Source organism: Rhinatrema bivittatum, chromosome 2 (assembly GCF_901001135.1).
Source record: "Rhinatrema bivittatum chromosome 2, aRhiBiv1.1, whole genome shotgun sequence".
Taxonomy (NCBI): Eukaryota; Metazoa; Chordata; class Amphibia; order Gymnophiona; family Rhinatrematidae; genus Rhinatrema; species Rhinatrema bivittatum.
In genome coordinates this window covers 217574015-217601412 of record NC_042616.1, presented here as the reverse complement: position 1 = coordinate 217601412, position 27398 = coordinate 217574015, and the positions used below count along the sequence as shown (strand labels likewise).

Sequence of the window (27398 nt, the reverse complement as noted above, 5' to 3'; positions counted from 1 at the left end):
TCTTTCTTCAGAAAACATAAGCCTACTTTTCCTTAGAGGTAAAAAAAATTCAGATAAAAGAATTTGTAAAATATCTTAAATGAATAATTTGAAAAGAAGTTCATTATTAGGGTTGTGTGGACAATATAACTTCTTCTCTCTGCCTCTATTAGATTTCATAAACAGACAGCATGATGGCCTGGAGGCAATAGATGTATATGAAATATATATGTTCATTTTATATGTTGATTTTGTTGCCTATAGCAGGAAATGATATGAGTGAGAACATAATCTCATTGCTTTAGACAGTGAGTATTAATAGATGAATATTGGAAGTAAAGTGACTAAGTGCTGCATGGCTTTAGTTTATGATCTGAAAATTGAAAATACACTGTAATGTCTGGCTGGTCGCGGGAAGGATCCTCAACCGGCCGCACTCACCCCAGGATGCCACTGGCCCATGCTGACGCCATGCTTCCTCCTAGTAGCAGAAACACCGCCATTTGCTGTCCCCCTCCAGTGCAACCTCTAGGTTTGTGCGTGTGCCATATGCCAGGCTATGTAGACCCCATGGCAGGAAACACCTTCTGCTGCTCTTCTTGATGACTTAATGTGGTGGGGTATTTAGATGGTAATTCCTAAATGCTTTTAGAAGAAAGTACTTAAATTGGCCCATGATTCCCCCCTGGCAGGTCATCCTGGAGTCCCGAAGACCATGGAACTCCTTCGCCACTACTGGTAGCCTCAAGTAATACGTGATGTACAGCACTACGTACAGTCCTGTCCCAATTCTGCTGCTAATAAGAGCTCACATGCTCACCCTTGGGGGCTGTTACAGCCATTGTCTGTCCCTGAGAAATCCTGGACCCATGTGTCCAAGGACTTCGTCACCGACTTACCTCTCTCTAATGGCTGTACTTCCTTCTGGCTTGTGTTGGACTGGTTTTCCAAGATGGTTCAATTCACTCTATTCCCTGGACTTCTATCAGCACCAGAGAAGGGCAACCAAAATGATAAAGAGGATGGAACAGCTCCCCTATGAGGAAAGGCAGAAGAGGTTAGGGCTGTTCAGCTTGGAGAAGAGACAGCTGAGGGGGGATATGATAAAGGTCTTTAAGATCATGAGAGGGCTTGAATGAGTAGATGTGAATCAGTTATTTACCCTTTCGGATAATAGAAAGGACTAGGAGGCATTCCATGAAGTTAGTAAGTAGCACATTTAAGACTTATCAGAGAAAATTCTTTTCACTCAATGCACAATTAAGCTCTGGAATTTGTTGCCAGAGGATGTGGTTAGTGCAGTTAGTGTAGCTGGGTTCAAAAAAGGTTTGGATAAGTTCTTGGAGGAGAAGTCCATTAACTGCTATTAATCAAGTTTACTTAGGAAATAGTCACTGCTATTAATTGCATCAGTAGCATGGGATCTTCTTTGTGTTTGAGTAATTGCCAGGTTCTTGTGGCCTGGTTTGGCCTCTGTTGGAAACAGGATGCTGGTCTTGATAGACCCTTAGTCTGACCCAGCATGGCAATTTCTTATGTTCTTATGTTCTTTGGCTAGCATGTCTTCCGTCTCCATGGATTACTTGAGCACATTCTTTCTCATCGGGGAGTGCAATTCACAGCTTGCTTTTGGAGAAGCCTAAGCAAAAAATATTTAAATTTCTTTGGATCTTTCATCCGTGTATTACCCACAAAGTAATGGACAGATGGAGAGAACCAACCAGATCCTTAAGGGATTTCTGAAGACCTACATCAACAAATGGCAGAATGATTGGGCCTCTCTCCTCTCTTGGGCAGAGTTTTGCCACAACAACCATGTTGGAGACTCCTCTAGTTCGTCCCCATTCCAGATCATGTTTGCAGACATTCTCGGGTGCCACTCCCCATTCCACTGACAGTTCCATTCCCCGCAGCTGACATCATGAGGACTCAAGGAACTTCAGCAAAAAACCTGCCAACTCCTTACAGTGGTTGCAGAAAGATACAAAAAGCAAGTGGACAAAAGGCACCAGCTGGCACCCCACCTCAAAACTGGGGACTTGGTATGGTAGAGTACACACAACCTACAGCTCAGAACTCCCTCTACTAAGCTCTCACCACATTTCATCAGGCCTTTTCCCATCATTCGCCAGATTGGACCATTAACATCAGTTACAACTGCCACCTACCCACAAGGTTCACAATGTCTTCCTCCTCAAGTCTTTAGTCTTGTCATGGCCCTCAATACCTTCTCCTAAAGCAATGGAGGTAACATTGGAGGAAGATACAAAGAATGAGCTTCAGAAAATCCTTGACTCCAAGAGAACCTGGAACAGATTCCACTACCCCGAGGCAGAAAACCTCTTCTGCAGCACCTCTTGATGACATCATGCGGCAAGGTTTTTAAACCTCAATCATGCTTCCCTCTATGCCTCAGAAACAAGTCTTCCTGCCTGTGCATGTTGCTACTTGTTCTTGTGCTTATCTTGTCGTGTCTTGCCTCCTCGTTGCCCTGCCTAGCTGTTATCTTATCCTTTTGTGTTCCTGCCTTTCTGTTACTTTGCCCTATCTGTACTGCTCTTTCTTTATCCTCAGTCTCCAGTCTTGCCTTGTCTTGTCTGTCTTGGCCTATTTTCCCAGTTCTGACCTCTGCTTCAGATTCTATGCTTCCTGACCCCAGCTTGGACGGGATACTGATTACTCGCTGCCTGCTCCACCCTTGGCCTTGACCTGGATCCCATCTGCTCACTGCCCGCATCTTGACTTCGCCTGACCACTCCTTACAGGACTTTCACCTAAGCCCTACTGGCTCCTGGAACCCAAAGACTCAACCTTCGGGAACAGGGCTGGTATAGGGGAAGCTCCAGCTCCAGTCCCAGTATGAGCAAGTACACCAGCATCAACCATGCCATAACCCAAGAGCTTACATCCATAACAGTTTGCTGAAGCCAGCGATTCTAACTCCGTACCTAGCTACTCCAGTTCCAGCAGTTCCAGTTCCTGCACCAGTGAATCCAGTTCCTGCACCCATGATTCTAGCTCCTGCAGTTTCAACAGCTCCACTCTGGACTGTTTTGGCTCCAGCGATTCCAGTAGCTCCTATATTTTAAAAGATTTATATTTTGCTTCATTCAGAAATAATGCTCAAAGCAGATTACTAAAGGTTACACACATAATGACTCAGACAAATACAATACAACAGAAACAGATAATAAAAGCATCACAAACTAAGATAAAATTCATCAAACATGTTAAACAAACAGCATGCTACTGCAGTGATTCTTTATCATTCAAGCATCAGTGATCTCAAATTCTTAGCAAAATGGATAGGTCTTCAATGATTACTTAAAAGTTTTAAGGCAAACAATTGTATAGAGTGCTTATGACAACGAGTTCCACCAAAGAGGGTCAGCCACAGAAGAGTCTGTCTCTCTTGTTATAGTGAGGTGTGCTAATTTTGGTGAGGAGGGGTTTTCTAAGAGGTGCTTATTGGCTGACCATAGGGCTCTCAACAGTTTCTAAATTCTCAGTATGGTGTTGATCCATGAGGACATATTCCTAGCAACTTCAGTTCCATCAGCTCCAGTCCCTGCACCAGTGAATCCAGCACCAGGCTGTCTTTACAGCTCCAGCTCCAATTCCTGCATTGGTGAATCCAGTGCCAGCTATCTGAACAGCTCCATCTTCGACTCCATTTCCTGCACCAGTCAATCCAGCTCCAGCTGTCTTGAAAGGTACAGCTCCAATACCTGTACCAGTGTATCCAGTAGAGATGTGAATCGTGTGCCCGATCGTTTTAACGATCAGGTTTGGATGGAGGGAGAAAAAAATCGGATCGTTAGAGATGTGAATTGGAATCGGTTCCGATTCCAATTCACATTGTTAATTTTTTAGTGAGGCCTGAGCAGATTAAAAAACCCACTTTTCATAATTGTTTTTGTACATGTTCTGTTTACTTATGCTAGTGGAATCTTGTATAGGCTGTGGATACGTGGCCAATAAAAAGTTATAAATTAAAAAAAAAAAAACCCCCACCCCGACCCTTTACAAATGACCCCTTTGCTCTCCCACCCTCCCGAACCCCCCCCCCCCAAAATGTTAAATTACCTGGTGGTCCAGTGGGGGGGGGGGGGGGGAGTCCCGGCGCGATCTCCCGCTCTCGGGCCATCGGCGCCATTTTGGCTACCACTGATAAAAATGGCGCCGATGGCCCAATAAAAAAAAACCCACCCCGACCCTTTACAAATTACCCCTTTGCTTCTCCCACCCTCCCGACCCCCCCCAAAAAAACCTTTTACATGTACCTGGTGGTCTAGCAGGGGGTCCGGGAGCCATCCCTTCAATCATACCCTCGGTGCCGGTGGACTGGTTTCAAAATGGCGCCAATCGCCTTTGCCCTCACTATGTCACAGGGAGCGACGGTCGCTCCCTGTGACATAGTGAGGGCAAAGGCGATCGGCGCCATACTGGCAGTCGATTGCCTTTGTCGCTCCCTGTGACAAAGTGAGGGCAAAGGCGATCGGCGCCATACTGGCAGTCGATCGCCTTTGCCCTCACTATCACAGGGAGCGACGGTCGCTCCCTGTGACAAAGTATGGCGCCGCTCACCTTTGCCCTCACTATGTCACAGGGAGCGACCGTCGCTCCCTGTGACATAGTGAGGGCAAAGGCGATCGGTGCCATTTTGAAACCAGGCCACCGGCACCGAGGGTATGATTGAAGGGATGGCTCCCGGACCCCCCGCTAGACCACCAGGTACATGTAAAAGGTTTTTGGGGGGGTCGGGAGGGTGGGAGAAGCAAAGGGGTAATTTGTAAAGGGTCAGGGTGGTTTTTTTTTTATCGGGGTGGGGGGGGGGGGGGGAATGTGAGGCCCCAGTGGGCAGTTCTTGCCAGAGTTTGGTCCTGTGTTTCATAATCTTGTTTGGTCCTAGATTGCTTTGTGTATCCAGTCTTCTCAAGGTGGTCCTACACTGCTTCTCTGGGCACCTTCATGTCTCCAGGTTTGGGTTCTACATCACCTTAGTGTGTTCTTTCTACATCGCCTTAGTATGTGCTTTGTGTTCCCTGCCAGCCACTGGCACCCATGGGCTCAACTAAAGGGGAAAGTGGCTAATGCAGGCAGAAGACGCCTGTTTCTGCTTGTGGCACTGTGTGCAGTCAGAAGGGCCAGAGAATAGATGCTGTCTAGGCTCTGGCTGGGTATTCATAAATTTTATTAATTCACAACAGGAAACCAACTCTGCATATCTTTGCAGTCTATAAACAAAGAAGCAATATCATAACTTACAGTACCTCGGTGTGGGCCTTTCCTGAGGTCTTCCTGTTTCCCTGGGGTCTCCTGTTCCTTTTCCTTCCTGGGCCTGGCTAGATATACAGATTCCCAGGGGCCTCCTACCAGACCAAGATTCCCTGTGGTCTGGGGCTTAAGGTGGACCGGGCCAGATCTGAAATTTCGATTAATACATTCTTGTACGTAACAGCATGCCCAATTCTTCCCCTTACAGTAGCGGCTTCAGCTGGTCTGAGTGCCTTAAGTGCGTCTTAGGGGTCTCACCCAGCCCCTGTACCTGCAATAATGTCAGTATAGGGTCAGCATTTCATGGAGGTATACTACTCCCATTTGGAAGGGGTTGTGAGCCGGTAAAAAAGTACTATACCCATGTGATGCAGTAGGTAGAGGCAGCAGGAGAGAGGATTCCAAGATCTGGAGTTATGCAGGGTATCCATCTACCCACGAAGTGGTGCCTGTGGCCTTATCCCTCCACAGGGAAAGTGCCAGAGGAGAAAAAGTGTTCTTGCTCAGGGAAAGTGGAAGAAAGGTGAAAGAAGACTGGGAGAGGAGAAACCTGGGATTTTGCAGTCTGCTGAGAGAAATGTTTCTCTGTAAGTTTTAAATATGAGGAGTCCAAGTAAGAGGAAGAATCTGATGGAAGAGGGTACTGAGGCACTCTAATGAAGAAACAGCCTGTCCTGGGAAAGTTTACAGAGTTGCCGACTGATCCAGCCAATCAACCAGAGACTCACCTAAAAGAATGAAGTGAGAGAGGAAGGAGCTGAAAAACAGATTTACTTACCCAAATAGTACTGGCAAACCCAGGGAGGAAGGGTACCTTTCCCAAAGAGCTTACCTACCTGGGCACTGTGTGGAGAGAGTGAAAAGAGACTGAGTTTGTTTTCTGTGCCATTTTGGACTTTGAGTTGTAGTACTAGAACATTGCCACTGGTATTTCCAAATTTTGGGGGGATTTTGTTTCCTGTTTATGAGTTTCAGTAAAGACTATTTTTGAACAACAGCTTTTGGAATGTTAAAATTTTGCTCTCTCACATGAAAATGAAAATATTAAAAAATGTTCGTGTGTTCCCATCATAGGCCATTTTTGGTTCATTCTATTCATCCTGTTTTACCTATTTGGTAAACTGGTAGCCACTTGTACTGCATTTGGATAAGACAAATGCACATCCCTATTACTGAGGCAGATAAGCCGGGGATAGTGAAACCAGCGGGATTTTCAAAATCTCGGGTTTGTCTGGCTAAGTCCAGAACTTAGCCTAATAAACCATGTAAACATGGACCTCAAATTGACTGAGCTGTTTAAAGATAGTTTTGTAAATAATTTTTTTTTCAAATAAATCCCACAGCATCCTCTTATGTCAATCCATTCTGAAGTTATAGTTCCCTGAACTCTTCGTCACATAGGCAATGTACATTTTCAACTCTATGTCCTTTCACACCGAAAAGAGAGATCACTATGAATTTTTTGTTTTGCTTCATATTTTCATAATTAACTTAGCTGTGTGATAGATTTTTATGGTTGTCTTTGTATTCCAGGCACTTTTCAGGGAGTCCAGTAATTCTATTTTGTTGTACTTATCCTTTGACCTGTTTTCATCTGTAATAGTCACTTGTACATATCTTGTTTTAAGTGCTTGTACCCGTTGTGTTTTTCGGTGACATTAATGCAACTCACCTCTGCCACTGCTCAGGGATGCAAGTAAAGCAATTATGGTGACTGCAAAGAAGTTCAGATTTGCACACGAGGCAGACAGTACAGGTCAACTAATGGAGCATTTGAATTGATCTCTGTACGTAATATGCCAAGGAAAGAATAGTGGAAGTAGTTCTCTGGCATGTCCTGCTTTAGAAGGAAGAACGACTGATAGGCATGCCAATTATGAAAAACTGGCAATGAATCTTGTGAAGTTTCAAGAGCTTCAAGCACTTTCAAGTAACATTGATTTAGATTGCTGGAAGGAGGGCCTCTCAAGCATCATTGACACGTTAGTTTAAAACAATGTAAATTGGCATAAATCTTGTTGTTTGAAGTTCAGCAACACCCAATTACAGATGGTCAAGCTCAAGCTGCTCAAAGTGAAAGCCTAAGCACATGAGATCAGAAATACAATGTCCACATACACACATGGGGGCTTTCTTGTGACAGGCCATCAGTTTGAAATGATCACTTGAGGAAGCTCAAAACAAAAGGGCACAGAACACAAAATATGAAAATGTGTTGCTGAAGTAGGTGATCATGTTTTAACAGCAAAACTGGGGGAGGAATATATCTGAAACTATTGAGTAAACTGTACACTCTTGCCATCCAAACGTCAGCATTCCAGAAAGTGATTTTTCTACAGTCCTTCAACCTTTCTGAGATCTGAATTATATTGAAAAATTATTTGTAATGCAGAGAGTGGCACTTAATGCCAGTCTTGATAGAACTTTACTCTTCGTGCATGCAGGAGCTGCTGTTACTACATGGAGTATTGGAAAACATCTTGGCACACTTTGGTGATATGAGTGCAGAACAATCAGGCCATCAATATTTCTTGGCCTGCAATGGCTTTGTCTGGCAATTCAGTTAATTTTGCATATGACAGCTAAAATGAGCAAGCTGTGGCAACTGCAAAGGTTGCTAAAACCATTCTTAAAAATCTTTCAAACATCACATATTCCTTTCAAGGAGAATTTCCGAAGCACTGCCAAGAAAAATCAGTAGGAATGTGCTTTCACTTGTTTTGTTTTGTTTCAGTTAACCCACGCTAAAACATTTAGCATGTGAAACAAAATGAAAAACAAGAGTTTTTCCTTGCACTCCCCTAAAAAGCAGCTGATCCACTGCTGCTGTCCCCGGTAAACATGATGTGAGCAATTTTCAAAAGTACCCGCATTCTTACAAAATTTGCATGTTCGTTCCCTGTGAACTTTGCACCAAGTTTCAAAGGGAAAAGCATGCACATACTTTCCCTTTGAAAACTGCTTAGGAAAATGTACCCACAGAGATCTGCACCTGGATTTTTCTCTGGATACCTTTTCCCGAAAAGACAACACCTGTAGTTGTCTCCCCTTATCTAACCCCACCTCTGAACTCACTTTCTTTTCCTGCATTTAAAAGTATGTGTGCTGTCAATCCCTGTATATAGAGTAAATGAAATTGTCCTCAGTATTCTGTGGATGCAACAATAGTAATATGGCCTGGCCACCTCAACCAGCAAAGACAATATGCCTGCCGACTGCATACAATGTCAGCCAATGACAACAGATGCCATCAGGATAAAGATATGGCACTGCCCATTTATCATGCCTTGCTTGCTCATGCCAAATGAGGAAGAAAGAAGTTGTCGATAACTTTCGTGCTGCAGGGTCATTGGCTTCATAAATAAATAAAATTCTACGGATCTCCTTCTTGTTTCTGCAATGTTCATTAAGAGCAGAATTTTCAAACAGCCTGCGCAGCGGTAAAGTCTGCCTGTACCTTGAACAGGCAGACTTCACTGAAGATTTTCAAAGCAAACTTACATTGCGTAACTGGCCGCGTACGTGCGCACATTACCATGCACAAAGCCATACCTGCTCCAAACGTGGCATAACTAGTGCACAGTAACTTAAACACATACTTTGTAAAACCAAAAAGGTGGGCCATAGTTCACAACTCTGTCCCCCAGAACATCACTCCTCAAGGGGGAGGTGGAAAGGGGGTTGCACACTGAGCTTGGGTACATTTTTGAACAGCCATTTATGAGCATAAAGCAACGTTTGAAAATCGCTCCCAAAATAAGCATTTTTCCTCAAGATCTAAAGGCTACTTTATTCATTACATCTGCGTAGGATAACATAAGATCATAATTTGCTACTAATTGTTCTTTCTATGAAACTAGCATGTTTTTGTTTCATCACCTACTCCAGGATTAGTGAACTCGGGTGGCAAGTATGAATCTTTGTCCTCCAAATCAGTTCCTTCAGTGCCACCGAAGTTCCCTGTAATTTCCTCAAATTATCCATCCAAAACAGAATTTGAACTTCCTGGTGCTGTAGATAGGAACATGAAGCCAGATCATGTGGCTCCTGCTCAACAAAAAGCATTTGAGTTCATGGTTGCAAACATTATCAAGACAGGATGATATAATAAATATAACATGGTGGGCATCACATGATTTCATACAAAAAAAACAAAAAACTTGTTTAGTACCTTCATTAATTTGACTTTTTCCATTATTTCATAAAAATAAGGGGTCCAATATTCAAGATATCCGGTTATCTAATAGGGTCATTCATGAAAATGCGTTATGGCGTTAACGCACGTGATATCACATTAAGACATGCGTTAACGCCATAACACTTGTGATAAGAACATTAACGCACAGCACAAATGCAAAATTTTGGGAGGGGCGGGATCAGGGAGGAGTTTGGGTGGGATTTAGCAAAATAAGGAGCAATATCACACTCTGCAATAGCATAACACATGCTATCACATGGCAGAAATAACTATGCCTTTTTTCCTGGCGTTAGACTATGCAATATGCCCATAATTCGCACCATACTTCAAGCCATCATTCTCACGAAAATAGATTACTGCAATGCCATACTCCAAGGACTCCCAAAAAGTACTATCCAACTGCTCAACTCCTACAAAATGCTGCTGCACGTATCCTCACCAATGTACACAAGAACGAACATATCACCACCATACTTAAACATTTACACTGGCTACCCTTAACTGCCCGTATACAATACAAAACACTCACCCTCATTCACAAATCCCTCCACAATGACGACATGCAATGGTTCAAAGAACACCTCTACTTCCGCGAATCTAACAGACCCTCCAGAAAACACGCAGCCACGCTACACACCCCATCCTACAAAACGACAAGACTTAAATCCACTGCAAACCGAGCCCTTTCCATTGCTGGCTCATCGCTTCGGAACAACATGCCTCACACCCTACGGCAAGAACCATGCTATAAGAAATTTAAACAAAACCTCAAAACATGGCTCTTCAAGCAATCCTTCTCATAATCTCCCTACCCTCTTAAGGTCCCTCTCTTCCCTCCTTTCCCCCCATCCCCTCCCCCCTCTCCACTGTGTCTCCACCCTGCAGTCTCCCCCCCTCTCTCCTCCCTTCCCTAACTTATATTTCTTCTCGTCCATCCTTCTTCTTTACCTTTGTGCCCCAGAACTGAGATATATGTCTAAGAATGGATATTCCTATTAGTTCCATGTGACTATTGTAAATACCTGTATATACCCTGGATTATTTATTTCCTTCCTTAGTTCAACGACATGCCCAATGTTTGTTTACTCATAGTAACATAGTAATATTGTCCCTGCTGTTCACTTAGAATTACAAAACTGTCCTCCCTCTTATCGTTCCATCCCCATGATGTTTATTCTGTTGAACACTACGTTATATGTAAAGCCTGTTGCTGAATTTAATGTTTTACTGTAAACTAGGGGTGTGCATTCGTTTTGAATGCATATGTAAAACGCAACTTATTATTTTTATTAACTTAAAAAAAGTGATGATGCGCAATGCATCGCATTTTCAACTTATTCAACGTAGCTACGTTGAATACGTTGAACCTAAATAAACACTTAAACCCCCACCCTCCTGACCCCCCCAAGACTTACCAAAACTCCCTGGTGGTCCAGCGGGGAGTCAGGAAGCCATCGCTGTTTTCCTTTGCGAGGAGCACGTGACGTCGGCGTCACGTCGGAGTGACGCGGACGTCACGTGTTTCTCCGCGCCTCCGCTCCGGACCCCCGTTGGACCCAACCAGAACTTTTGGCCAGCTTGGGGGGGTCAGGAGGCCCCCCCCAAGCTGGCCAAAAGTTCCGGTTGGGAGTTTTGGTAAGTCTTGGGGGGAGATTAAGGAGGGTGAGGGGTTTAAATTTTTATTTAGGGAACCGGTGAACGTATGGACAGACCCTCAACTTATGGGATTCTCCATATGTCCATATTGAACGAAATCGACCCTCACCTTCAACTTATCAACTTATGAACACAAACCTTTTGTCTGCACATCCCTACTGTAAACCGATCAGATGTTCCAAACGATGAGCGGTATGTAAAAACCACAAATAAATAATGCAATAAAGTTTTAGAATTGCATTTTGGCTATTTCTGGCATTGGAGGGAGGGAGGGAGAGGGAGAGAGAGAGAGAGCCTCTGGGGAGGGCCTCACAGTGTGCAACTATTTATATATCTATAGGAGGGCCATCTAATCGGTTGAGGTGAGGTGTTGGTGGTGGTTTAGGGTTTAGAGGACAATTTCTCATGAAGAGTGAGACGTACAAACAACATAGTACACCTTGGTGAAGATTTGACATCATCTCGAGTGAGGAAAGTCTCATAAAGATGAAATTTTGTACTATGTTATCTTACCCTAGCTTGATGGATAAATTATATCTGGCTAACCACAGATCTGCTATCAAGCAAATATAACTTATCCGGTTAACTTAACCAGATATTCCAAATTTCGGCACTTATCCAGTTAAGGTAACTTATCCAGTTAAGGTAACTGGATAAGTAACCCTGCCCCAATATATCCATTGCCCACCCCAAGATATCCAGCTATCTGATAAATACTTCTCCAGCTAAATGGCGACCACTGAAAATAGCAGATATTCAATGACTGGCACTTAGCCAGGTAGGTCCCTATATATCTGGCTAAGCAGCATTAAATATCAGCCTCCCCATGTCCATAATAAAGACACATGGCATGGATTTCATCATCGATGCCATAGGGATGTGCATGGAAAAACATGTCTTTCCAATTAGTTACTTTTTAATTTTAAAAAAGTGAAATAAAAAAAATAAACACAGGGACCAGGTTCCCATCTCCCCTTGCTGCAAATCCCTGCCAGCACCACCACAATAAAAAAAAAATTACAGTCACCTCTCCCCACCCATCAAACATAGGCCTTCTCCATCACCCCACCTTCTTTGTTCCCATCTTACCCCATCCATGGGGTCTAATAAGCAGACATGGGGTAGGAATGATCCCCAATAGTGAAAGTGGCAGAAAAAGCAAAGAGAAAAAGCAGCAGCAAAAATGGAAGGGGAAGTGCAAAAGTGCAGTGAATATGCATTTATTGTGGCAGGTTAGGTCAAGGCATGGAAAAATAGTCAACTTTTACATTTGAATCTCAATATGACTGGAAACACTGCAGTTTCCAAAAATAAAGGAAGTGTCATTTTCATCAGGGTGGGAAATCAGATAGCAACATTTGACAAACCAGACTCTCAAGTTCTTTCCTTCTCTCCTCAAGGTTACCTTGGAGGTCAGCTGTTTTGGAAATATTCTATGTATCACTGTACATAAAAACGTGGAGAAGGAGAGCGGTGACGTCACCCGCTGCGATGGCTGCCTGAGCTCCGAGCTCTCCCTTCCCTCGCGAGCAATCTCACCCCATCGCGGGAACAACTGGGTATTTCTCAATCAAATTTAGCGAATCTGAAGCGTGTGAAGACAGCGATGTCTACCCCGAAGAAAAAACCGGACCTGAACCGCTTTTCTTTTACCTCAGCGGCCGCGACAGCGGCCCTCTCTATCGAAGAAGGAGACAAGATGGCGCCGACCCGCGAAAATGCGGAGGCCCCGGAGGGAGTAATGGAGACTGGCGACATGGAGGTACCCACCCGGCTCGAATTTCGTACCTGGTTCCAGGAATTACGTGGAGACATGGCGCGTTATCGGGAGGAACTCGGGACTATATTTGCAGGTATTAAAAAGGAGGTCCAGGAGATAGAAAAATGGGTGGACGAAATGGAAACGGGGCTGCAGGAGACACAGACTGAGCTAGAAAGGGTCCAAGATGAGCAGGGAAAAATCAGGGACTCCCAGGAGGAGTTACAAAGGCATGTAGAAGACTTAGAGAACAGAGCCAGGAGGATAAACCTCCGCTTTCATGGCATTCCAGAAGGGGAAGATTTCAGAGACAGGGCACAAGTGGTACAGAGCATTTGTGCTCAGCTACTGGATCCGGAGGGCAAGGTGGAGAGACCACGGGAAGTGGTTCTCGAGAGGGCACACAGGACCTTTGGTACTCCCCGGAATAATCTGCCAAGATGCATTGTTGCCTGCTTTCATAGCTTTTTGGTTAATGAGCAGGTGGCACAAGCAGCCAGGACACTGGGATCTATAACGTGGAAGGGCCACAAGATTGAGATATTTCAAGATCTGGCCATATCCACTATCAAGAAGCGGAGGGCCTTCCGTGATATTATACACATCCTACGCTCCAATAATGTAAGATACCGCTGGCTCTTTCCATTCGGATTACAGTTTACAATCAGCGGGGTAACATCCAGAGTACAGCAGATCATGGAAGCAGAGGACATCATCAGAGCGGCGGGGTTACCCCTTCAGGCATCGGAGGGTGCTGCGGAGACGGGCACGGACAACAGCAATCGCAGAGGACAAAGACCCAGATGGCAGAGAGTGGACACAGGCAGAGGACGGCTGTGCCGGAGATCAGGAGGCACTACTGAACTGGAGGCCCCAGGATAAGACTACCGGGGGTGTGCATTTGAGCTATCAGTATCCTAGCCAGGTCACCTCAGACATGCTGGCTAGGAGAGAGTTTTTTCTGCCCAGGGCAGTTTGTGCAGTTATGTACCACAGACAAGACAGAGTATTTCTCTGTAGTTTCAATAGTTGTTCTAAGTAAAGGTTACAATAGGAACTGTAGTGTTCCCTAGTTCTAAGAGGGGGAAAGATCATATCTCTATATACTTTCAGTCAGGAGGGTGGGGGATGTGAGCCACGTGGAGACGGGAAACGTCAGCTCTCTTATGGTAAAGAACCACGAAGTGGCGAGTGGGGGTCAGGAGGGAAGGGTGGGGGGAAGGGGATGCTTGGCGAGGTTTTGTTATCAACTATGAATGGTACATTTTGGGTTTTTGGTATGTGCATAGGGTACCCATGGGACGAGGTGGGGCTCTTAAGGGGGAAGTCACTTGGCCAATATTATCATGGCTATGGGGCTTTTAAATATAGTGTCATTGAATGTGAAAGGCCTCAACACGTACCATAAACGCCAACTTTTTCTCAAGGAAATGGCCCTTATTAAAGCAGACATTATATTTAGCCAAGAAACACATATTAGGAAGAGATATGAGAAGTTGCTTCTCTCCCAGGGGTATCCTCAGGTATTTCATGCTGCTGCTACGGCCCAATGCAAATACACCGGGGTGGGAATTTTCTTTGCTAAATCTCTGGTTGCAGACATTATTTCGGTGACTAGGGATGTTAAGGGACGCTATATCCTTGTGAAAGCTAAAATTCATGAGGAGTTGTTTACATTTCTGAATGTATATGCCCCAAATACAGATCAGTCCTCATTCTTTAATAAGATTTCCACGGTACTAAGTGACTGGGCAGAGGGGCATTTAGTAGTGGGCGGCGACTTCAACTTTCCTCGTTACCCATATCTCGATAACACTGGTGGAGGGGGAGTAGGGAGCGAGCGCAACAGGCAGGCTTTAAAAAATTTATTAGCAGATCGGGGCCTAGTGGATGTGTGGAGGTTACGTAACCCCACGTCTCGCAACTACACTTTCTTTTCAGCCCCGCATAAGTCCTACTCTCGGATCGACTATTTTTTGGTAGATAAGGACTTGGTTGGGTCAATCCGAGACGAGGAGAAGCAGCGTCAGGAGGAGCGTTTGAGCTGGAGCTTGCTTGTGCCATGCAGTGTCAGGGGTGTTGAGCCATGAAATGTGACACAAAATAACTTTAGCCCTCTATTTTACTTAACACACTTTATAGACACACAAAATAATTTCAGTACTCTAACTAATTTCCTTAATGTTCTTTATAGATATACAAAATAACTTTAACTCTCTAGCTAATTTCCTTTACATACTTTGATATTCAGAGTTAGCTAGATAACTTATTCAGCTAACTCTCCCCTAGATTCATCAAAATGCTATAATAATGCATGGATTGCGCCCACGCTAAGAAAAATAATTACTGTACCACATGGAGAGAGAGAGAGAGAGAGAGAATCTATAAAGCTTCATAGTAGTCAAGTATTTATATCTCTAGAGGAGGGCCATCTAATAGCTTGGTGATGATTTAGGGTTTAGGGGCTAGTTTTTCATGCAAAGTGAGATGTACGGACAGCACAGTACATCTCGGTGAAGATTTGACGTCATTTGGAGTGAGAAAAGTCTCACAAAGATGACATTTCTACTATGTTCTCTCACCCTAGCTTGATGTTAGCTGGATAAGTTTATCCTGGTAAATTTGATAGTCAGGCAGCAGCTGAAAATGGACCCCGTCTATCTAATATTTTTGCAAGCTTTAAATACACAAACCAAAACTCAAGACCCTCACCCACCAGCAGATGCAACTTCGGGTATCTGCACTCCCACAGGCCATTTAGGATATTACAAAGCTCTTTGGTTAGACTTGGAAGAAAATGATATTGGATGTGAACTAAATAATGAATCTTGTATGCTCATTTATCCAAGATGATGGAGTACAGAGGAGGAGGAAGACAATAAAAAACTGTCTTTGATAAGGAATAATATCTTACAAGCATTCATGAGGTATGACTGGCAGCTTATTGATGTGAACAGGAATATCTGGGCAGGCTGAATGGACCGGTTGTATTTTCTGCCTTCATCTATTATGTTAACTTGTCGAAAGACAGATGATGGCACAGACCATCTCCCTTGATATTTTATGGTTGGAAAAGAAAATAATTGTTTCCCATAGAAGATAAAGGAAGTTGTGTGCCACAAGAGATGCACAGTCACACTTTGGAGGCTTCCAGGAGATGAATCAAACCCATCTCTAAGTGTGGGGGTGAATAACCTCTTTTGAGTTTTCTTTTTGGGTCAGAGGAGAGTATTAATGGAGCATTAATGGTAGGTCCACCTTGTGCATGCCTCAAATAGCACTTTTCAAGCTGTGATGAAGGTAATTTTGTTGGCACCAAAAAGACACCGAATAAACCCTTTCATGACAGCTGTGTATCAGGTTAACCAAATATCTCCTTCTATTCTCCCAAGGGAGGCTGAAAATTGTACAGGTGAATTGACCAACTAAAAGAAATCAAAGAATATATGGCAAAACAGGAGTGATGGCAAGACTGCTTGTGCATTTTTGAACCAGATTTAGTGTCAGTACGTACTGATAATTAAATTTACGTTGTTTTTTTTCTTGCTAGACCCAACTGCATAAGATCAAGCATTACTGAATGAAAGCTTTTCCATTTGGCATGTTAATTTTCTCCTCCTAACCTTACAGGCTTCACTTCCTGATATTCCCCTGCCTTCACTTGTAAAATCGTTCCCTTCCTCCCCTCATACTGCTAACACTGACTTCCGGACTCCGAATACTTTAAAATTAACACACAAATGGACCTGCCTCCTAGTAAAAAAAACAAAACACTGAAAGCAGTAGCGGAGCACCTTAGAAAAGAACTTGTGTGATCTTAAAATACTATAAATTAATATCAAAGAAAAATACTTATAATGGGCCGATCAAAGGTATAAGAAAGAGCTTCCAACATGACTTGTAGCAGATCTACAAATTTCATGATTGTTGTGATTTTTGTTCCTACTCAAATTAGGCATAGATTAAGAAAATTGATTGAAAGCTTTACAGAAAGGCAATGACATGTTTTCCTTGCTCTCAAAGAAGACTTTTGCTCAGAAATTGAATTTTTAGAGAACAGCAATGAAAAAACACCTCTAAAAAAAATTAAATGGTTTCAATGATAAGAATAAAGAACTAAGAGAAGTGAAAAACCTTTCTCCATCAAAATTAAATTGATTCTATCACATCAAATACTACAAAGAAAAACAATATATTAGGAAAGTGTTTGATATAATTGATATTAAATATTTATTTTACTGTATTTATTTATTATGATTTACTTATTGCCTTTCTGAAGAAATTCACCCAGCGTGATATTCAGAAAGGTAAATCAGAAATAAGAAAATTAAATTAAGACAATGCCATAACAACACTATAATTCTTATAATGATTATATAATTGATGAGAAACTTCATGAGATGCAAAGTGTATATACAATGAGAAATTAAAATCTTGTCATAACAGTATGATCACATCCTTATAAAATTATTCAAAGATAATTAAATTAAGTATTTTGTGCTATAAGTTTTAGGCTTGGGTTTTTTAATTGTATTTTTTGGATTGGTTGTTTTTGATTTCTGGTCTGTGTAACTTATTTAAATATACTACTTTTTTATTCCATTTTTTTGGGAACTTTATTTGGATCAATTTTTTTTTGCCTTTTTTCTTTATCTACTGTTATTAAATTTACAATGTCAGCTGTTGGAAAAGAAAGATCTCATTTACTTCTTATCATTCTTGTGTTCTCATCAGTATCTACCAATAGATTCTTGTGCTTGGACCTCAAATGGGACAGTATTAATGGAGGTAGATAGCAATGAGTTCTGCATTCTGATGAGATGTGCATAAAGTCCATTTATCTCTTTGTTAATAATTTGATAAGAATTTAGTTTTTCACCTTTTCATTTCCAGAACATGTCCAGGAAAAATGCAATACCTCTTGGATTTAATGTAAAATGTATGGTGAAATTTTGCAAAATAATGCATAAATCATGGGTCATTTCAAATATGCTTACAAAAAACAAAAAGTTTGTTTAACAATAGCTTACAGATTAAGCTTTGACTAGAGACAATTTTGCACATCTTTAATATTTGTGTAAGTTGGCAGCTGCTCTATAACTAACTTCCATTATTACTTGATGATTACATTGTTTCAGGATTGATGGAGCACCAGCATCCTTAGAACATAGAAGATGAGAAGCTACAGAGAAGCCACAGGAGTTAGACACAGGAAAAGGCCAGGGGACGTTTTCTGGCCCTTTCCAGCACTTGTTGGACTTGAGCATGCACTTTTTGCGAATTCTTGATATACTCCGCCACAGCTGGAAACTCAAACCTTTGTTCTTTTCTTGACTGGAACCAAGAATGAAAGCCCCTGTTGGCAAAGAAGGTCAAAGTTTTCATTAAGGAGTGTACAGCACTGTCATATAAGAATTCTACAGATGGGAACAACAGGATCCAGTTGTTCTGGTGATAGTTGCAAAAGTATTTGATTTACTTGTTTGGTTTGTCTGCTGGATTGAGGAGGATGATATGATGACAATAAGTGGATCTGTATGTCAAGTAGTCTGGTTATATCTCTAAACTGTGCTGTAAACTGGCTACCTCGATCAGAAATTGCATGTGATGTAAACCATGGAGTCATACCACATTTCTTATCAACATCTCTGCAATCTTCCATACTGAGTAGAGGCCCTCTGCTACAATAAAATGGGTTATCTTTAAAAGAGGATCATGGACTTCCTTAGTGATAGGAGTAGCTCCATGATGAAATCTAGGAATATCCCTTCCCATCATCTGGATGGTACTGGCAATGGTATCAAGAGACCTTGTGGGCTTTCTCGTGGCATCTTGGTTCTTGCACATACTTCACAGGTCTTGTGTTCTGATGCTACCCTGACCACCAGAAATCATGGCTTACCAGTTCACTCATTCTATGTATACTAGGGTGTCCTGCTAGTTGGGAGGTAAGATATGTCCATAATACTTCTAGAGGTAAAGCCCCTTTTGGTACATACAATTTGTCTCCCTTATACAGGCAATCACCTTCCTAGCTCTTCTCTAAATCCTGCCATTCTGGGTTTCCAGTCTTTAGAAAACTGATTCTGGTCAGTTCTTCCTTAATTTGTTCCATGATACTCCGCTTTCTAGGGCCTATGATTAAGTTCTTGGCTTGAAATATAGTTATTGATGTCTCCTTGCTGGATTTATTTAATAATTTATTTAAAAGTATGTATTACCTACCCCTCCAACAAGTTTGGGGAGGGTCTCTTCCTCAACTTTCAGGGACAAAATATTAGCCTTGCTATCACTATACTCTTCCCCAACACAAACACACTAACTTCTGTTTATTAGCTGCCTTACTGACTATTAAAAGCACAAACACACTAAATTATATACCCAATAGTTTACTTCTCCCCAAGCAAAACTTACTGATTCCTTTCAGCCACCCTCAAGGTGATCCTTTCTTCTCAGGGCTCCCACTGGATTGAGCTATCTATTGTCACCAATACTAGGTTAACTCCAATCATGTGCTATCCTGCTATTGATAGTATTTTATATCTCTGTGCATTGTGTTTTATACTGTTTTTAAAAACTGTAGTTTGCTTTTATTCTTACAATGTCATGTTTATTTTATTATGTGTGTTTTTGTATCCCACTCCGAACTATGGAGAAGCGGGATATAAATAAATAAATAGCAGCTGCTTTGCTGTTTTTGAAAAAGTATGTTCCACAGTACTTTCCCCAATTATATTTTCAATTATATTTTCAGTCCCTCTCTCTGCCCTCTGGAATGCCTCCAGAATCCATAGATAAAATTATGTGCATTACTGAACAACATAAATACATTACTTATCGGCAAATAGACAAGGCAATAGTCAAAGCCTCCAAAAGGATTTGAATATTGCCCTCTAAATCTTCCCCACATCTGAACAGCCTCTCTCCTTTCTGGAGAGTCCATTCTTGCTTAATTTTCCTCTTCAGGTCATGCCACCTCTTTTTTCCAAAGGCATCCTTGTTTTACCTCTAGGGCACTAATATGCTGTAAAATGTTCCTCTTGATGATATCATTTTGATCATTGGGCAATATGGTCCTAGATATGCCAAAAAGTTTGGTCTCTTAAGGATGGTAATAAACTCTGCTAAAAAAGCATTGAATTGGGAGATTTTGTAGGTGAACAAGGCAGAAAATGGTCAATTTGCAACTTTGTAGACAGGATAGTGGCACCTTAACTATAGGTGTTTTCAGACAGGACTGAGGGTACAGCAGTAGAGGAAGGTCTTCCATCAGCTGTGATTAATTATATATATATATATATATATGCCCAAATATGTAAGGTGCCAAAATGTGATTGAATATGAAAGCATTAAAAAATGAAATAATAGTCATAATACTAATTGTAAATCTAACTAATGAGAGCAGTACAAAAAGATATTTTGATAGTGTTACCTTCTAGAACGTGCATCGTGTATGTAGCTTTGAAGCCTTATTTATTTTATTTAAAAAGCAATAATGTTAAAAGGGGCACTGAAAAGTTTCACCACATTTCAGTATTAGCCCTGCAAAGATGCTAACAGGTCTCAGAGCAAAACATCCACATGCATTTTCAGAGTACTTGAAGCACCCTATTCTGGTTAAGAAATCAGAACCCATTATATGATCCTATCACATCATGGACAAGAAACAGAAACATGGACAGCAGAAAAACACCATAGTAAATGATGACAGATGAAGACACAAACAGTCCATCCAGTCTGCCCAGTAAGTTGCCTGGGTGGTAATTGCCACTCTGTGCAGGTTACCTCTGTTTATGTTTGTTCATTTTATATTGATGTTTATTATTGAATTTGATGAATTGCCTTTCTTTGGCAAGAATCAAGGCAATGTACAATTGAACAATTTACAAGTATAAAATATAATCAATAGCTATACAATAATGCTGTTGTAGTATTCCTCAGTAAAGATACATTGGAAAAAATAAACATTAACAATATTAAACAAGTCAAAAGAAGATGAAAATAGGAATTGGGTGACAGTATTACAAAGGACCTCAATGCATTCTGTTAAGAGTAGTAACTGCTGCTCAGTGCAGGTTACCTCCATTATGAAATGTTACATCTAAGAGTTAGGAATATGTTAACCCTATCCTTCCTTTCCATCCTCTAGCCATTCTGGATCCCCTGTGTTTATCCCATGACCTTTTGAATTCCATGACCATTCTTGTCTTCACCACCTTTTCTGGAAGGGCATTCCATGTATCCACCCCCCTCTCTGTGAATAATTATTTCCTCATATTGTTCCTGAGTCTACCTGTTTGGTTATTGTCTGTGTCTCCAACTCCTTCGCTGGAAGGCTATTCCATGCATCCTCCACCCTCTTTGCCAAGAAATATTTCCTTAGATTACTCTTGAGTCTTCCCCATTTTACCCTCATCCATCACTTCTCATTCCAGGGATTCCTTTCCATTGAAAGAGGTCTGCCTCCCGTATATTGATACCTTGGAGTATTTATGAATCTTATCATGTGTCCGCCTATCCTACCTTTCCTCTGGGGTATACATGTTTAAATCTTTAAGTTTATCCCCATAAGCGTTAGAATGAAGACCATTGACCATTTTATAGCCTTCCTACTGACTCCATTTGGTTTAGATCGTTTGAAAGAGTGGTCTCCCGAATTGTACACTGTATTCCAAATGAGGTTTCAGCAGGGTCTTAATTGGTAGCAATATCACCTCCTTTTTTTTTCTGCTGACCATTCCTCTACCTATATGCCCAAGTATCTCTCTGCTTTTTCTGCCATCTCATCCACCTTTTTGGTAGCCTTAAGTTCATCAGATACGATCAGCCATAGATCCTGCTCTTGATTTGGGCACAGAAAAATGTAAGTCCCTAGAATCTACCACTCCCTCAGATTTTTGCAACCCAAATGAATAGCTCTGCATTTTCTAGCATTAAACCTTAGTGGTCATACTCTAGATCCCTCCTTATGATTTCCATATTTTCCTGGATGTCTACCCTGTTGCAGATTTTGATATCATCCACAAAAAAACAAACCTTTCCTGATAATTCTTTCACAATATTGCTTTCTAAAATATCTTCCCAACTCTAAAGAAGCATTGAAAAAGTCAGCCAGCAGAGCTACCAGCATGTCTCTAAGTTCTCTTAATACCCTTGGATGTATCCTGTCCGGTCCCATCATTTTATTTACTTTTAGCTAAAACCTCATGAACAAAGTCTTCTGAAAATCATTTGAGGTTTAGAGTGCTTCCAATCCAATTCATGTCCTTTGTTTGTGATCCTACTCCTGGCCCTTCCTCGGTGAACACTGAACAGAAATATTTGTTAAGCAATTCTGCTTTTACCTTGTCCAATATATTCCTCCCCTTCACTTCTGAGACTCACAATGCCACTTTTACACTAAAATATCTAAAAAAAAAAAAAAAATAAAGTGTTGTCCCCCATTTTACTGTATAAGCTATTTTTTCTTTCATTTGCATTTTCACTCTCCTACTTTCCTAGCTTTTCTTAGCTTTCTCAGATATTGTCACCTGTGTAACCCCCTTTCACTGGGGATCACCTTCAGCAACTATAGGGGTGGTAAAAGCCTGCCTTCACCCCAGAACAGCATTCCTAGGGAATAGCCCAAAGGAAATCACATACCCAAAAGGACAAAATAGCAGTTCACACCCCATGTTCTAAAACCAAAACAGAATATATTGTAAAATTCAAAGAATCAAAGTCCAGTAAAGGCAGAAAAATCCAGAAGATAGTGCAAGCTGAAGTAAGAGGTATTCATCACCCTTAGCAAGTTCAATAACTATTTGGTTACTCACTCATTTTTTTATGTAGTTTGAGTCACTCATCCAACTAGGACTTCAGTACTCTTGGATCCCACCAGCCAGTACTTCCTCCCAGACCAAGATGAAACCACTGTCAAATCTTCTATCCAGTACCAAATCCTCTGCTGTGGACATCCTAAGGGAAAGAAAAGGAGTCCAAGATGACTGATAAATCCTTTAACTCCCAAGAAGGTCCTTAGCTATTCTTTTGAGAAACCTTCCTGGGCTTTCCCAGCACATCCAACTTTTACTCTTCCCTCCAGGAATCCTCAGAGCCACAACCTAAAACTACAATCCTGTCTCAGGAATCCTAGACTTTACACTCCCAACTCCTCAGAGCTTCAGCACATATCTTCAACCTGTGCTTGTAGAAGCTCCTTCAATACCTTCTACCAAACCCATCCCCTTTAGAGACATGAGCTCCCGTTAACTTACAAATCTAAACATAGCTCCAGAATCTCCCTTTGCTGTAATATTCTCCATTGTCAACATAAGCTAATGGCCCCATAGGGGCCACACCTGTCTTCCTCTTTCTATGATGTCTTGTAGTTTATGAATGCTAACCTTTATTTCCTTACCTTTTTGGCTACTTCTTTAGAAAGCTATAGCAGCCTCTCTTTCTACTTACCTTTATTTCCTAACAAAAAGGTTAGTTGTAATTACAAAATCTCCTTTTAGTTTTGCCCATTGCTCTTCTACTTCCAGCTAACAACTCCTTGGGATACAACCCCATTTTAACAAAGTTAGTTTTCCTGAAGTCTAGGAGCCTCACCTTTCAGTGAACCCTTCACCGCCTGCATTGTAATAGTGAACCACTCCATCCAGGGATCACTGGATCCCTGATGATAATTTCAGAAACACTATCCCCATTGGTAAACACTAGGTCCAGTATTGCCCCCCTGTTGTGTAATATCTATTACCTGTTGATGGAACAATTCTTCCTGCAGAGAATCCAGGATTTCCCTGCTTCTAGAAGATACTGCATCTAGGACGTCCCAATAAATATCAAGTAGATTGAAATCACCTAGCAATAATGCCTCACCTTTATTAGCAGTTTTGTGAATATCCTCCATTAAATCTCTATTTCTTCTGCCTATGATGGAGGTCTGTATATCACACCAATATAAATGCATGTTCTTTTTCCTATTTCCAAATTAACCTACAGTACCTCCTTCTTACCTCATTAGCACTGCAGTTCTGTTACTTTAATATTTTTATATATAACACCATTCCTCCTCCTTTTCTTCCTACCCTGTGCTTCCTGAATAGATTGTACCCAGGTAAAACTATATCCCAGTTGTAGTTTGCTGTGTACCACATTTCCATGACAGCCATGACAACCAAGTCAGCCTCCTCCATGACTGCCTCTAGATCTGGGACTTTATTTCCCATACTAAGAATAGTATGATGCCTTTGCTTGTAACACTCATCATCAGTGCAACTAATTTCTTTTCATTTACAAATGCTGGAGCCCGCAAAAAGCAGACAACTCTGGACATTTGCGCTGTTTATTACCTGGTTAATTGAATATTAGATTTATACTTTCAGTACATTTAGGGCCAGATTTTTAAACTTATGCAGGCATAGATTTGTTCGCGCAACCCTGTGCGAACAAATCTATGCCCAATTTTATAACATGCGCGTGCTGCCACGCGCATGTTATAAAATCCAGGGTCAGCGCGCGCAAGGGGGTGCACATATGTGCACCTTGCGCACGCTGAGCCCGAGGGGAGCCACGATGGCTTTCCCCATTCCCTCCAAGGCCGCTCCAAAATCGGAGCGGCCTTGGAGGGAACTTTTTCTCCGGCCCCCCCCCCCCCCACCTTCCCCTCCCTTCCCCTATTTAACCCACCCCCCCAGCCCTAACTAAATCCCTCTTGCATGCGCCGGCTCACCATCCCCCGGCACAGGCCACTATGCCGGAGGATTCGGACCCACCCCCAGACCACCCCCGAACCACGCCACGCCCCAGCCCCGCCCCCGGACCGCCCCTGAACCACCACCACGCCCACGGACCCTCCCCTGGACCGCCCATTTTTGAAAGCCCCAGGACATACGCGCTTCGCAGGGCTTGCGCGCGCTGCCGAGCCTATGCAAGATAGGCTCAGCGCGTGCAGGGGCAGGCAGGGGCAGCTTTTCGGGGGTTACGCGCACATGCTAAAAAAGGAACTTAGAAGCAAAGAACGTACTTGGCGCAAACACACAAAACACACAGCCTCCTACAAATCCACACTGCATGTTTACAGGCAATCTACCCTCCAAGTCAAACGAGACCACTACGCCTCAAAAATCCATGACTATCAATTCATTGCAAACGCCCTTTTCTCATATGTAGCTGAACTCACAAACTCCATCCCTCCCCCAGCTACTGAAGAAAATGCCAGTAGCAAATGCAAAGAACTCGCAATATATTTCAAAAACAAAATTGCAAACATCATCCAAAGTTTCCCCACAGATCCCTCTCCTGTCAATCCGCTCCCCACTAACACCAATGTCAATCTAGGGTCCCTCGACTTAACATCAGCCAAGGAAATTGAATCTATTTTAAAAAAGAGCAAACCTGCCACCCACACCTCTGACACTATTCCCACTAAAGCCCTCCTCTCCATCCCATCTGCCTTCGCAAAACCCCTAGCTGATTTAATCATTTGCTCCCTCCCTCACGGAATAGTCCCAGATCCCCTCAAACTTGCAGTTGTCAAGCCCCTCCTCAAAAAGCCTACTCTCGATCCCAGTAACCCTGTTAACTACCGTCCCATTTCCAACCTTCCCCTCATATCTAAAATCATGGAAAAGCTCTCTGATTTCCTGGAAGACCATAATATTTTACACCCATCCCAATTTGGCTTCCGTAAAGCTCGCAACACTGAAAGCCTCCTACTCTCACTCACTGACACCATTCTCAAGGGTATGGACCATGGACAATCATATGTTCTTGCCCTGCTTGGCATCTCGTCAGCCTTTGACACCATCAGCCGTCAAATGCTCCTTATTCGCCTAACAGAGATTGATATCTCAGGTATAGCCCTCCTCTGGTTCTCCTCCTATCTCAACGATAGAGAGTTCACAGTAAAAATTGCTAACTCTGAGTCATCTCATATTCCCCTTACCCAAGGCATTCCTCAGGGATCTTCCCTCTCCTCCACACTCTTTAATATCTACCTTTTGCCTCTGTGCCGCCTTCTCTCTGACCTTGGCCTAAAGTTTTTCTTATATACAGATGATGTCTAAATCCTCATCCCTATTCAGGAATCTTTCACCAAAACCCTCCATTTCTGGGAATCATGCCTTGCATCCATCAACACCCTGCTCTCCAACCTCCATCTTGCTTTAAATACCTCCAAAACAGAACTCCTCATAATCTCAAACCACCCTGACAATACTCTCCATTCGTCCTCTGACAACACCCACCTCACAAATGCCTTCCCCCAAACCGTGAGAGATCTTGGTGAGTCCTTAGACCAACAACTAAACTTCAAACACCACATCAATACTATGATAAAGGGAGGTTTCTTCAAACTCCATATCTTAAAAAAACTCAAACCTCTTCTCCATATTCAAGATTTCCGTACAGTTCTTCAGACGACCATATTATCAAACATGGATTATTGCAACTCTTTACTACTTGGCCTCCCCTTTTCCACCATTAAACCCCTTCAAATGTTGCAGAACGCCATGGCCAGGACTATAACAAATACCCGTAACAGTGACCAAATCTCCCCCATTTTAAAGGACCTTCATTGGTTACCCATCTCCTCCCGCATAAAATACAAAACTCTCACCATCCTGCATAACTCCCTGTAAAAGCACAATCACTCTTGGCTCGAGGATGCACCATGTTTCCGTTCTTCCATTCGTCCCACCAGAACCACCCTTGCAGGAACTCTTTATACCCTACCCTTAAAACTGCACACCATGCTTTCACCAGAGAAAGAGCCCTCTCTATCGCTGGCCCCTCCCTCTGGAACACCCAGCCCACAGAACTCCGCTTAGAACCATGTCTGCACAAATTCAAAAAAGGAGTTAAGACCTGGCTCTTCAAACTGGCTTACCCAGACCCAGACCAAACTTAGCCTGGTCCCCTAAACTTGTACCCTTCTTCAACGTCGTTCATCTTTTATAATGTATAATTCTCGGCTCCTTTACAATCCTCTAGTCTTTGCCTCGTTTTTCCCTGCTCTTAATGTCCCCTCCTCCCCCCCCCCCCAATTCCATTTTTAGTTCCCACTGCAATGTCTTTAATCTAGCTTGTATAATCTTCTGCTTACTTTCCCCAAGCGCCCTTAGAGTGTACAGTCTGTGAAACTTTTATTGTATTAGCGTATTAATGTGAAATTGTTATTGTACATAGTGAAATAGTGTTATTGAGTCACTGTATTTTGTAATTTGTGAATTTGCTAGTATATTGTGAAATTGCTTATTATCCCCTGCTTACGATATCCTAGTGCCCTCTGAGTGTACAATCTGAGAAGTTTTTTATTATATTATTGTTAAATTGTTTCTATTCTACACATAACGCGGCCCTCTATCGTTTACTAGGCTATCCCCTGCTGTACCCCCCCCCCCCAAGATTTCCCCCAGGTACAGTCTGTAAAGTTGTTATTGTACATTTAGTACAGTCTGCTATTGCTTTAAATAACAAGGTTATCATTACCTGTACCTCCCTGATGTACTGCTCCTTTCTCGTTTCCATCCTATCGCTCTCCTT

At 42.4% G+C, this 27398-nt stretch overlaps 1 long non-coding RNA gene across 1 annotated transcript in view; it reads right to left on the bottom strand.

Moving 5' to 3' along the window:
- The window catches only part of LOC115084366, a 33904-nt gene extending 10823 nt beyond the window's left edge, over positions 1-23081 (bottom strand). Inside the window, exons 1-3 of the long non-coding RNA XR_003854533.1 lie at positions 22685-23081; positions 2928-3057; positions 879-1015 (exon numbers count right to left, since the gene is read on the bottom strand). This is a non-coding gene — a long non-coding RNA (uncharacterized LOC115084366). The remainder of the gene's footprint in view (positions 1-878; positions 1016-2927; positions 3058-22684) is intronic.
- Positions 23082-27398: the final 4317 nt, after the last annotated feature.